This window comes from Oncorhynchus keta, chromosome 19 (genome assembly GCF_023373465.1).
Source record: "Oncorhynchus keta strain PuntledgeMale-10-30-2019 chromosome 19, Oket_V2, whole genome shotgun sequence".
Taxonomy (NCBI): Eukaryota; Metazoa; Chordata; class Actinopteri; order Salmoniformes; family Salmonidae; genus Oncorhynchus; species Oncorhynchus keta.
In genome coordinates, this window is record NC_068439.1 from 21,341,822 (window position 1) to 21,355,799 (window position 13,978).

Below are 13,978 nucleotides of genomic sequence, written 5' to 3' on the forward strand. Positions count from 1 at the left end.
AGCAGAGTAAACAGGCCGTGGCTCGGGTGACTGAGCCTCCTGAGGTTGAATGGGCACTGTTGCACCATCTTCAACACAGCGTCTGTGTGGATGTACCATTTCAGGTTGTCAGTGATTTGCACGCCAAGGAACTTGAATATTTTCACCCTCTCCACTGTGGCCCTTTGGATGTGGCTGGGGGCATGCTCCCTCTGCTGTCTCCTGAAATACATGATCATCTCCTTCATTTTGTAGTGCACTACTTTTTAGGGTACAGATCAAATCACATTTATTTATATAGCCCTTTTATATAGCCCTTCAGCTGATATCTCGAAGTGCTGTACAGAAACCCAGCCTAAAACCCCAACTGCAAGCAATGCAGGTGTAGAAGCACGGTGGCTAGGAAAAACACCCTTGAAAGGCCAAAACCTAGGAAGAAACCTATGTGGGGTGGCCAGTCCTTTTCTGGCTGTGCAGGGTGCCAGAGGTACACAATGTAGAGTATAGGGTGCCATTTGGGATGCATACAGATGTAGGCCACATCTAACTAGTGTTGTAAATGTTGTACCAGGCAAACCATTTCTGTATGGACCTGGCTTTGTTCACGGGGGAATTGTCATGCTGAAACAGGAAAGGGCCTTTCCCAAACTGTTGCCACAAAGTTGGAAGCACAGAATCATCCAAAATGTAATTGTATGCTGTATCATTAAGATTCTCCTTCACTGGAACTAAGGGGCCTAGCCCAAACCATGAAAAACAGACCATTATTTCTCCTCCATCAAACTGTACAGATGGTACTATGCATTTGGGCTGGTAGCGTTCTCCTGGCATGCCGCCAAACCCATATTCAACCGTCGGACTGCTCCAATTGTAGCGAGCTTTACACCACTCCATCTGATGCTTGGCATTGCGCATGGTGTGGCTGCTCGGCCATGGAAACCCATTTCATGAAGCTCCCGACGAACAGTTCTTGTGCTGACGTTGCTTCCAGAGGCAGTTTGGAACTGCGTTTAGTAAGTGTTGCAACTGAGGACAGATGATTTTTACTTGCTATGTGCTTCAGAACTCGGCGGTCCCGCTCTGTGAGATTCTGTAGCCTACCACTTCGCGGCTGAGCCATGTTCCTAGACTTTTCCACTTCACAATAACAATACTTACAGTTGACCAGGGCAGCTCTAGCAGGGCAGAAATTTGATTAACTGACTTGTTGGAAAGGTGGCATCCTATACCAGTGCCATGTTGAAAGTCACTGAGCTCTTCAGTAAGGCCATTCTACTGCCAATGCTTGTCTAATGGAGATTGCATGGCTGTGTGCTGTTTTATACCCCTGTCATCAACAGGTGTGGCTGAAATAGCCAAATCCACTAATTTGAAGGGGTGTCCACATATATTTTGTATATATAGTGTACTTCTGCCAGGTTAACCTACTTTGCAGTTAACATTTAATTGAGAAGGTTTTGGTGAAAGCATTTCTGTCAACCCACAAGATGATTATGACATCAACTGGCTACAGATGTATTAGACAAACGCAAGCACCACACAGACGGGCAATATTGCTGGAAATTAATTGGCAGATAGGTTTGGTTTTTTAAAGCCAATAGTGGCTAACCAGGGGTGGGATAATGTAAAAGTTGCGTTAATTAGATAGTAGCTGTGAGTTTGAGGTGTCTGATGCCACTCATAGGTGGGTTACTGGTAGCTCGCCATAGCTCGAGATCAACCTGTTGGCGACCCCTGATCTATTGGTTTTCACTACAGCCCTTAAATCATTGAAAATATCTTCAAAATAGGTAAACAATTAAGTTTTAGTCATCTTTTATACGCTCCATGTTATTCAGTAAATATGCATACAAACAGCCCTAACTTGCTTGTGACCGAGGTTAATGATTATAGTTCGAGGTAGAGTCGGTGGACACTTGCGTATTTGGCCTGGATATCAGAAGAGACCTGTTAATGATTTCATTAACCTAATCTATCCTAACCTTACAGTCATGAGATGCTTTGAAGTGTTTTTCCACTCCCCTTCGTGTGCAGGTGCGAGCATACATACACACGGGTACATTTATCGTTGTGTTATAAACTAAAGGTTGTATTTTCTATCGTCATTCATTAAGCATTATAAGTAGGGTTATTAAAAGTCACGAATGAAGCAGTAAATGTGGTTAATATTGATAGAAGCCACTTAGCAATGGCTTTTTATAGACGTACAGACACGTTATCTAGTTAATGTTGTTGAAAGCAGTGTGTGTCAAAGCCTAAACAAAACGACAATTCAAATTAGCAGAATTGCAATTCTGCTCTCTTCATCTTTCAGCACTGGATATACTATGCAGTATTGGGCACTGACAAGTGTGAGCAGCACATACGCCTACATTTGGTTCATTAAAACCAAATGTAGGCCTTTTATAAGTTTCCTTTTTTGGGGCGAGTGCAAATGGCAGTGGCATAAGCTAGAATGTAACTTTGAACAGTGACGGGACATCCGTTTCTCTGAACGGCAGCTGGGTCGTCTTATCTAAGTGTTGTGAATCACAAGACGTCCTGACATGAAAGATGTGCGCAGTGTGACAGCCGTGTATTTACTGTAGTACTATTATTGGGTGGGGAGCAAAGTGTGTGTTTGGTGTTTATTATCCTCCTGCAAGCATGTGCAACCACTCGAGGCAATCGGAATAGTACTTGCACTAAGGGGTTGTTACCATGTGTTGAAGCTCATTTCTAAATTCATAACAAGTGGATGTAATGCAACCATTGAGAACATGCCTTTACCAGCTAATGTATCAATGTATCATACTCTGCAGACATCTTTCATAGGAACAGAAAGTTGAGAACTATCACTGCTATAGTGCAATTGATGTATTGTTTAGTGTTGTGTAGTGGCTTTGCTGGCATGCATCCCACTTCGATGCGGTAGACTAGACACGGTAGACTGGTTTGCTAACTACCCCTCAAAGAGTGCAGTGTATAAAGTCAGAACATCTGCTATCTCAGCCACTGCCTATCACCAAGGGAGTACCCCTCTTCTCAATTTACATACACAAAGCTCAGGCAGTAAAAAGCGCTCTCATCCATTTATATGCAGATTATACAGTTTTATACTCAGCTGGCCCCTCCCCGGATTTTGTGTTAAACTCTGTAGAACAAAGCTTTCTTGGTGTCCCACAAGCTTTCGCTGCCCTAAACCTTGTTCTGAACACCTCAAAAACAAAGGTAATGTGAATTGTTAAGAAAAATGTCCAACAGGTATAGGCCAATCAATAAGGTTCTTTATTATAAACCAGACTATTAACTTTAAACAAAGAAAAATTAATGAGGTGTGAATGTATCATAATGTAAGGTGTATGTAAAGTGCAGGGATGCATGAATCTGTGTGTGTGAATGACTGGGTGAAAACTATGCAAAACTACAAAGGAACAAACAAAACAGGATCCTGGAGGAGCAGAGAGACAAGAGATATTAGTCAAGCAGTTTAAATACCCTGAGCCCAGGTGGCTCCAATCACTAACGACACTCCTCTGCCTGCAGGAGGAACTGCCCCTGCAATGCAGAGGAGGGGCCGTGACATCTCTGTAAACCCGTCACAAGACCCACTTGTTGATGCTTATTTATAAAGCCCTCTTAGGCCTCACTCCCCCCATCTGAGATATCTACTGCAGCCCTCATCCTCCATACAACACCCGTTCTGCCAGTCACATTCTGTTAAAGGTCCCCAAAGCACACATCCCTGGGTCGCTCCTCTTTTAAGTTCTATGAAACTAGTGACTGGAACGAGCTGCAAAAAACATTTAAACTGGACCGTTTTATCACCATCTCTTCATTCAAAGACTCAATCATGGACACTCTTACTGACAGTTGTGGCTTCTTTGCAAGCTGTTGTCTGTGCCCAATAATGTTTGTACCATGTTTTGTGCTGCTACCATGTTATGCTGCTGCCATGTTGTGTTGATACCATGTTGTGTTTTCATGTGTTGCTGCCCTGCTACGTTGTTGTCTTAGGTCTCTCTTTATGTAATGTTGTGGAGTCTCTCTTGTCGTGATGTGTGTTTTGTCCTATATTTTCATATTATGTTTTATTTTTAATCCCAGCCCCCGTCCCTGCAGGAGGCCTTTTGCCTTTTGGTAGGCCGTCATTGTAAATAAGAATTTGTTCTTAACTGACTTGCCTAGTTAAATAAAAGTTAAATAAATGAAATTAAATAAACTGCACAGAATATATTGCAGGGAAACAGATTAATGGCTGAGCCAGTTTACATATCCAATCATCATAGCTTCCATTTACTGTGATTGTTCAATTCCAGGGAATCCGTTGGAATAACCATGGCTATTTTCTAATCCAATTCATCTGGAATGGATGTTTGTTTTGCTAAAATGCACTTTTGATACGACATGTCATCATATTTACCTTGTAAACATCCTATTGGTATGATCATCCTGTTTGCATGGGAAGTAAATATTTGGAACAAAAAGCTGAGAGAGAGAGAGAGAGAGAGAGAGAGAGAGAGAGAGAGAGAGAGAGAGAGAGAGAGAGAGAGAGAGAGAGAGAGAGAGAGCCCATCTGGCAGGAAACACTTAAACAAATCTCATGAATACGCTACAATGTCCAGTATCACATTAGCAAGACCACATAGTGCAAGATACAGGATATAGGGTGCCGTTTGGGAAGTAGCCCACAACAAGGTTGTCTCTGTTGTGTGTCATCTCTGTTGATCACTCAGAGGAAGGGAGGGAGGGAGGGAGGGAGGGAGGGAGGGGGAGGGAGGGAGGGAGGGAGGGAGGGAGGGAGGGAGGGAGGGAGGGAGGGAGGGAGGGAGGGAGGGAGGGAGGGAGGGAGGGAGGGAGGGAGGGAGGGAGGGAGGGAGGTCACAATCTAGGTCAGCCATCAGTAATCCATAGAATAGAAGTATGCTGTGAACACAGAGTGCTGACTGACAGCACCATCATCCTCTCTTTCTTCCTCTCCGGACTGCAGACCCGTGACTAGCTCCCTCCACAGTCACACATTCACTCGAGGCAGCTAAGACTATCAATAGTCTAATGTCTACAGATCTCTGTTCATAATACTGATATGTAGGTAGTCTCTTATACCAGGCTGGAATGCAACGCTAATATGTGATGTAGGTGTAATAACATCTCATTCAGTGTTCCACCATTTGTGTTAGTGGGTTCAATTCCCCCCCAAATGTACACACGCATGACGAAGTCGCTTTAGATTAAAGCATCTGTTAAATGGCATCTATAGTTTGAAAGTCATTGGCTGCCTTTTGTTCTGATTCTGAAATTTAAAACAGATGACATTCTTATAGAACAAGATATCCTACATGTAGTACAAGGCAGGATCACCTTGTGCTGCTCTTTCATGAGATGTATCAATCAACCAATCAAACTATATTTATACAGCACATTTCTTACAGAAAATGCAATTCAAAGTGCTTAACAAATATGAAAAGGTAAGACAGACAAGACAGACAAAAACACAATAGGTGTATTAAAGGCTTTATGGATATAAAACCAACTGAGGCCCTCCTGTGGACTATGAGGTGAACAGCCAATGTGCCAGTTAGTGCAGAAGCTGTTGTACTATACACATCTGACTCTGATAGAGGTTTTGTCCCAAATGGCACCCTATTCCCTATATAGTGCACTACTTTTGATCAGGGCCCATAGGGCTCTAGTCAAAAGTAGTGCACTATGTAGGGAATACGGTGCCATTTGGCATGCCGCCAAAGTCTCAGATAAAGTTATTAAGATCCACAACATCCTGGATGGTGACTTTACAGCAGGACGTAGACTTTATGATACATGTCACCTGTGGCATGTGGGTTTGTGCGTGAGTAAACCTACTGTCTTCTGAACAGTGGGTGTGTCAGAACAACAAACAGTGTAGGCCTGTATGCCATATTGGCACTCACTAGTGGAGAGGGGCATATTTTTAGAGTGGTTTCCATCATACCTTTCAGTTCTTGAACGTTGCATCTTTTTGCATTGACCCGACAGAGTTCAGTGCTCTTCAGGAAGGGGTTGCAGGTCAAGCCCCCTTTCTGAGTTGAATGGGCCACAGAAGTAGCCTAACAGACTGCAAGCACAAAGGCACACACACACTCACACAATGCCCTTCTACTCTCTACAAATGAGTCTGGCCTATTGTCCATGTGTCAGTTAGGTGCAGTGCGGCAAGGTGCCGACCACATATCATACACCCTGCACAGACAACTCTAGATAGAATCGCAAACACAGATTTCACTCACTCCATATTTGCTAACCTTGATGGTGGTCAGGTGCTCAGTCAACTTTGAATTACATAACCCTTCAACAGTGTTGATAACTGGAGCCAACAGAGATCACTGATAAAGTAGAATGGTCAGAATTGAGGTTGCCCAAATATTCCAGCAAGTTGCTGTCTATGGTTCCAAATTCATACAGTGTATACCTACATTGTTTATTGAAAAGAATGCAATTCATATTATTCACTGCAGCATAGCTAGTAGTGCTCATTTACAATGTGTTTTTTAATGGTATATTTACCAAAGGAGTTGCTTTGTGACTGAACTGACTTTTGAAATATATAGCCTACTCTGCCAGGGCTTTGCTAAAGGTTGTGAAGTGTTCAAGTATGTGTACTACTGTCATCTAGTGGTTAATTATATTACATGCAGTTACAGTGTAGGCCATAAAACAGGCAAATTGCACATGTCAAGATTGAATATGCATACTGAAATAGTATTATAAACTATTTTTAAAAATGGGGAATTGATTTTGTCAAACCAACTAGAAATACATTGTATTAGGCCATCGATTGAATCAAGCTTTAAAGCTGCAATCCTTGATGGTAAAACTTTCAGGTACATTTGCGGTATTACAACAACAAAGAAGTTACTGTAAAACAACAAACACTTGTCTTTTTCCATCGGGCATCACTGCACACGCCATAAAACAGCAGAACTATACTCCAATTGTTTTTTTTTACAAATCTGGGTTACACTCCTCACTGCTTCATCAACAAAACAACAAAAACGCTTGAGGGGCAGAAAGTGTGGCAGTTTCTCCTATAGCAGATTCCATCAGATGGGTTGATAGAATTGTTTAAGTATTTATTAAAAAACTAAAAAACTAAGATTTTTAGTTTGTAATGTAACGGTTATACCCACATTCAATTACTTTCTAAATGTGATCCGTTACAGTTACCTGCAAAACATTTTAAATCAGCAACATTACTTTTGGAAGACCCAAACTCAGTAACGTAATCTGATTGATTCCCTTCAGTTACTTTTGGATTACTTTCCCTTAAAGAGCCATTAGAAGAAGACAAAAAGAATCCATCAAATGCATTCTGTCAGGATTTGGCCAGGGTTGTTCCGGTTTTTGGTCACTAGATGCCCCCATTGTGCCTTTTGACCTTTTGTTTTCCCTTGATCCCCATTATTATTTGCACCTGTGCCTCGTTTCCCCTGATTGTATTTAAACCCTTTGTTTTCCTCAGTCCTTTGCTCTGTGTTTGTATGTTAGCACCCAGCCCTAGTACTCTGTGAACTCTTGTTGATCCCGGTGGTCTCTCTTGTGGAATTCTGTTTTTTGTTCTTGTTTGTTTTTGAGTATTTTTTTAGGCTTTTTGTGCTATACCTTCCACCTTGTGGATTTACCTTTTTGTCTTGGAGGATTACCTTTGTTCTTGTGGAATTCCTTTTGAGGTTGTGGAGTTACATGTTTTCCTGAAGAACTTCACTTTTTACTTCATTAAATACACCGTCTCAAGTACTGCTGTGTCTGCCTCATCTTCTGGGTTCTGCCAACTATTTGTGGCTCAGTTGGTTAAGTGACTGTTTCTCACTCCGGAGACCTGGGTTCGTAACCGGGTCCTGACAGAAACAGAGCCAAAAATGAACCCAGAGGCAGCCAGTTCCCAGGACCTTGTTGCCATGCTGTCCCACCACCAGGAGACTGTCCAACGCCACGAAGTCGCCCTGGTTCAGCAAGAGGCCTTAATGGCTAGACATTCTCATCTTCTGTCGGAGATGCTGACTTCCATAAAGCAGATATCTGATCGACTTACCCCGGCAACAGTTCCCGTCCCAGTACCTCAGATTCACGTACCCATGGCAGTTAACCCTCTGGCTGAACCTCGTCTTCCACCTCCCCAATGGTTCTCAGGTGATCCAAGTGCTTGTAAAGGGTTTCTCACCCAATGTTCTCTCTCCTTCGAGCTGCAACCCTCGTCGTTCCCCACCGACCGGTCTAAGATCGCATATATCATCACCCTGCTGTCGGAAAAAGCCCTGGCCTGGGCTACTGCTGTGTGGGATGCCCATAGTTCCTGCTGTGCCAGCTACTCTGCCTTTGCTGAGGAATTCAAATGAGTGTTTCAAGGCCCAAGCAGTGGTCCTGACTCAGCCAAACAGCTCCTGACTCTCCACCAAGGTCGGCGCAGCGTGACGGACTATGCCATCCAGTTCCGCACGGTGGCAGCAGCGAGTGGCTGGAACAACGAGGCGCTCACGGTGTGCTTTCCGACACTATCCAAGATGAACTGGCCACTCGGGAACCACCGGACAATCTCGAGTCCCTGATCAAGTTGGCCTCACGCATTGACCAGCGTCTGAGAGAGAGAGAACTCAACCGTAGACCTCTAGCCCCTATCAGTCCCAGCTCCGAGTCCCCACCTTTATCCTCGCTGGCTCCACCGGAACCCATGCAGATTGGACGCATCTCCCAGGCTGAGAGAGACCGCCGGATGAGGGAGCGACGCTGTCTATATTGCGGCAAACCGGGCCATTTCCGTTCCACGTGTCCCGGGCTCCAGGGAAACGCTCTGTCCCGTACAGACCGGGGGGAACTGTAACGGGAAACAACCTCCTCCCATCCGTCCAACTCCCGTCTGCTCATTCCAGTCATCCTTTCCTGGGACAACCACAAGCTTCACCATCAAGCCTTGGTAGACTCTGGAGCTGCAGGTAACTTCATGGATGGTGTCTGGGCGAAGGAGAATGGCGTTCCCTCAACCTCTAAGTGACCCCATGAGGGTTACTACATTGGATGGAAGCCCTTTGGGATCTGGACTTGTCACTCATGTCACTACCTCCTTGCGACTTTCAGTTTCACAACACCAGGAATTGATGAACTTTCATTTGATCTCCTGTTCCGAGTTCCCTCTCGTCCTTGGATACCCCTGGCTTCACAGCCATAACCCTCACATCGACTGGTCTGTGGGCACTATCAAGCAGTGGGGTCCTACGTGCCAAGCTACTTGTATTTTCCCGAATTCCCCAAGTTCTACTCCCGAGTCTTTAGAATCCATCGACCTGACCCGAGTTCCCGAGTGTTACCATGACCTCAAACTGGTATTTAGCAAACAGAGGGCCACCATGCTACCACCCCATAGACCTTATGATTGCCCCTTCGAACTGTTTCCGGGCACTTGCCCCCCCAGGGGTCGGATCTTTTCCCTATCTCCACCCGAACGAGCTGCTATGGATACCTACATCAAGGACGCTCTGGAAGCAGGCCTCATGCGTCCATCCACCTCCCCGGCGGGAGCAGGGTTTTTCTTTGTGGCCAAGAAAGACGGTGGATTACGTCCTTGCATCGACTACCGGGGACTCAATGCCATAACCGTCCGTAACCGTTACCCGCTACCCCTTATGGCCACAGCCTTCGAGCTGCTCCAGGAAGCAGTTTTCACTAAGCTTGACCTGCGGAACGCATACCATCTTGTGCGGATCAGACCTGGTGACGAGTGGAAGACCGCTTTCAACACGCCTACTGGTCACTATGAATACTTGGTGATGCCCTTCGGCCTGACCAACGCCCCAGCGTTGTTCCAAGCGCTCATAAACGATGTGCTTAGGGATATGCTTAACATATTTGTGTTTGTTTACTTGGATGACATCCTCATCTTTTCGAGCTCTCTTCAAGAACACACAAAGCATGTCAGACAAGTACTCAAACGCCTCCTAGACAGCCATCTGTACGTTAAGCCGGAAAAATGTGAATTCCATTCATCCCGAGTACAATTCCTGGGATTTGTAGTGGAACTCGGTCGAGTCCAAATGGACCCCAGGAAGGTAGGGGCGGTAGCGGATTGGCCCACCCCCAAATCCGTTAAGGAAGTTCAGCGTTTCCTGGGCTTCACTAACTTTTACCGCAAGTTCATCAAGAACTTCAGCTTGGTGGCAGCCCCTCTCTCAGCTTTAACCAAGGGTGGCAATACAAGATTTTTGTGGGGAAGAGAAGCTGAGACGGCCTTCCAAGGACTCAAGCAGCGCGTCCTCTCTGCTCCCATCCTGATACTACCGACTACGGATGAACCGTTTGTGGTGGAGGTAGACGCCTCAGAGGTTGGTGTTGGAGCTGTCCTGTCTCAGAGGGGAGAAGACAAGAAGCTTCATCCGTGCGCTTTCTTCTCACACCGGCTTACCCCGGCTGAGAGGAACTACGATGTGGGGGATCGTGAACTCCTAGTGGTTAAGATGGCATTGAAGGAATGGAGACACTGGCTCGAGGGGGCTTCTCACCCGTTTCAAGTGCTTACGGACCACAAAAATCTGGAGTATATCCAGCAGGCGAAGCGGTTGAACTCTAGACAAGCTAGATGGTCTCTTTTCTTCAATCGATTCCAGTTTATCCTCACCTATCGGCCCGGGTCGAAGAATCTCAAACCGGATGCCCTGTCCCGAGTCTACGCTCCTGCCATTCGAGATGACATGGACATGCCTGTCCTTCCTGCTGCTAAGATCGTGGCTCCAATCTCGTGGCAAGTTGAGGATACCGTGAGACGAGCTCAAGCTATTGAACTGGACCCGAAAGGAGGTCCTGCCAATCGGTTGTTTGTCCCCAAGGCAGTGAGGACTCAGGTCCTTCTGTGGGGGCACTCCTCTCGCCTCACCTGTCACCGGGGCGTAGGTCGCACCTTGGAGTTCATCCAGCGTAAGTTCTGGTGGCCTACCATAAGAGAAGACGTTGCCACTTTCGTCAATGCCTGCCCCGTGTGCTGCCAGGGCAAATCTTCTCACCTCCGCCCGTAAGGACTCCTTCACCCTTTACCTGTTCCCCACAGACCCTGGTCCCATATCTCGTTGGACTTTATTACTGGCCTTCCTCCATCCCATGGCAATACTACTATCCTAGTCATAATCGACAGGTTTTCAAAGGCGGCCAGGTTCGTCCCTCTGACTAAGTTACCTTCTGCCAAGGAAACGGCTGAGTTGGTAATTAATCATGTGTTCGAGTCTTCGGCATTCCTCAAGATATGGTTTCTGACAGAGGTCCCCAATTCGCCTCTAGGTTTTGGAAGGCCTTCTGCCAACTCATGGGGGCTTCTGCCAGTCTATCTTCAGGGTACCATCCGGAGTCAACGGCCAAACAGAGGATGAATCAAGAGCTGGAAACCACCCTCCGATGTATGACTCGTAACAACCCGTCCACATGGTCGTCCTTCATTGTTTGGGCCGAATACGCGCACAACACCTTGCGCTCCTCCTCCACTGGTATGTCCCCGCACGAGTGTCAGTTTGGCTATGCCCCTCCATTGTTCCCGGACCAGGAGGCAAAAGTCAGAGTGCCTTCAGCCTTGAAGTTCGTCAGACGCTGTCGGCTTATGTGGAGGAAGACCCGTCTTAATCTTATGCGTTCCTCACAGAGGTACCAACAACAAGCCAACAGACGTCGCCGTCCCGGGCCAACCCTGCGCCCCGGCCAGAGAGTCTGGCTCTCCACAAGAGACTTACCACTACGGGTGGAGTCCCGCAAGCTGTCCCAAAAATACATCAGTCCCTTTAAGGTTGCCAGGAGAGTTAACCCAGTTTCTTATCGCCTACACTTACCCAGATCCCTTAAGATTAATCCCACATTTCACATTTCCTTATTAAAACCTGTTGTTTTTTCTCCCCTTGTCCCGGCAGACAGACCTCCCCCTCCGCCTCGTGTCATTGGAGGCCAGCCGGCTTATACCGTCCATCGGATACTGGATTCCCGCCGGGTGCAGCGGTCCTGGCAGTATCTGGTGGACTGGGAAGGCTACGGTCCCGAGAAGCGCTCCTGGGTTCCTGCCAAAGACATACTGGACCCTGACCTCATTCGTCAGTTCAGGGACCTCCACCCTGAGAGAGCTGGTAGGAACGTCAGGAGCCGTTCCTAGGGGGGATTCTGTCAGGATTTGGCCAGGGTTGTTCCGGTTTTTGGTCACTAGATGCCCCCATTGTGCCTTTTGACCTTTTGTTTTCCCTTGATCCCCATTATTATTTGCACCTGTGCCTCGTTTCCCCTGATTGTATTTAAACCCTTTGTTTTCCTCAGTCCTTTGCTCTCTGTATGTTAGCACCCAGCCCTAGTACTCTGAACTCTTGTTGATCCCGGTGGTCTCTCTTGTGGAATTCTGTTTTTTGTTCTTGTTTTTGAGTATTTTTTTTAGGCTTTTTGTGCTATACCTTCCACCTTGTGGATTTACCTTTTTGTCTTGGAGGATTACCTTTGTTCTTGTGGAATTCCTTTTGAGGTTGTGGAGTTACATGTTTTCCTGAAGAACTTCACTTTTTACTTCATTAAATACACCGTCTCAAGTACTCCTGTGTCTGCCTCATCTTCTGGGTTCTGCCAACTCTTCGTGGCTCAGTTGGTTAAGTGACTGTTTCTCACTCCGGAGACCTGGGTTCGTAACCGGGTCCTGACAGCATTCGGTGTGTCTTCATAGTGGTCTCATTTATGATTGGGCTCACTCAGGTGGAACAAATTTAAACTTGTGACTTTTTCCGATGCTGAATTGAATGTCATTGAGAAAACAAAGGTGTCGATTTTTTTTTTTTTTCTTCTCACAAACATTCATCTAGTTTTTCACAAGTAATGGAGGGGGATCCCTAATAATTACAAATAATACATTTGAGTTAAATTAGACAACCGCATGCGTCATGGCGCATCGATATGTCTATTGCTTCTGTTGAAAATGGACGAGGAAACCAGGTTCTTTACTTTTGTGTGTGTGTAATATTTGCAACATTTTAATTGAATATCACTTTCTCACTATCCACGTTATGGCGACACATATGCCAGGGGCTTTATGCGTAAAAGTGCATCATTCGCATAGCACACTCTAAAAATGAGAGGTTCAACAAGGGTTCTTCTAAGATCCTCAAAGTTCTTCGAAGAACCTTAGTGTTTTCGGCAAGAACCCCATAGCAGGTGTGGTTCATCGAGGAACCTCCTTAGTTGGTGGGGGTTATTGCAGGAGCTGCCCAACTGAATGTGGATTTGAAAGGACAGCAGGTGCAGGCACTTAAATGAAACATGTAAATTGTATGATCTAAATTCATATTGTTTTATGATGATACCATCTATCTTTTCATATTTGTGAAAATCCCCAAACAGGAAATGTACACAATTCATTGGATATCAATCAACAAAGAGGTAAGAATATGTATGCTATAAGAATATGTTGAAGGCTCGCTGTATTGGGTGCAGATACAGACGGAGGTATGCAAAGGTATGTCAATTGGTATTGGTGTGTTATGCAGACCACTTGTATTATCCTCCTCCCTCACCTCTTCAATGAAAATCCCATAGACCTCTACATTATGGACAAGGCATGTGTATGAAAACCATTATCAACTGGTTTTTAAAATTGTTATTTTAAGAACTTGTAAGGGTTCCCCAACAGTTTCCATTTGATGAACCGCTAATGGAAACTATTGGTGGTAGTTTAGCTTCCTGTGTTATTTAATAGGATATAGGCCAAGGCTATTTTTCTTCGAATACAGGTTCAAACTGTGCAACAACATACATTCAAAAACAGGCCATTATATTTTTTATTGAAAAAAAAGTGTATAGACCTAAATATTGTCTATTTAGCCATTGATATTTCTTGATTTGTGCCTGGAAAAAACACGAGAATATACAGTACTGGGCAAAAGGGAATTGAATCAACGTTGTTTCCGCATCATTTCAGCCCCAAAAATATATGTACTGGCGTTGAATTAACGTGGAAAACCAAATGGATCTTAGTAATCACCCTAGGGCA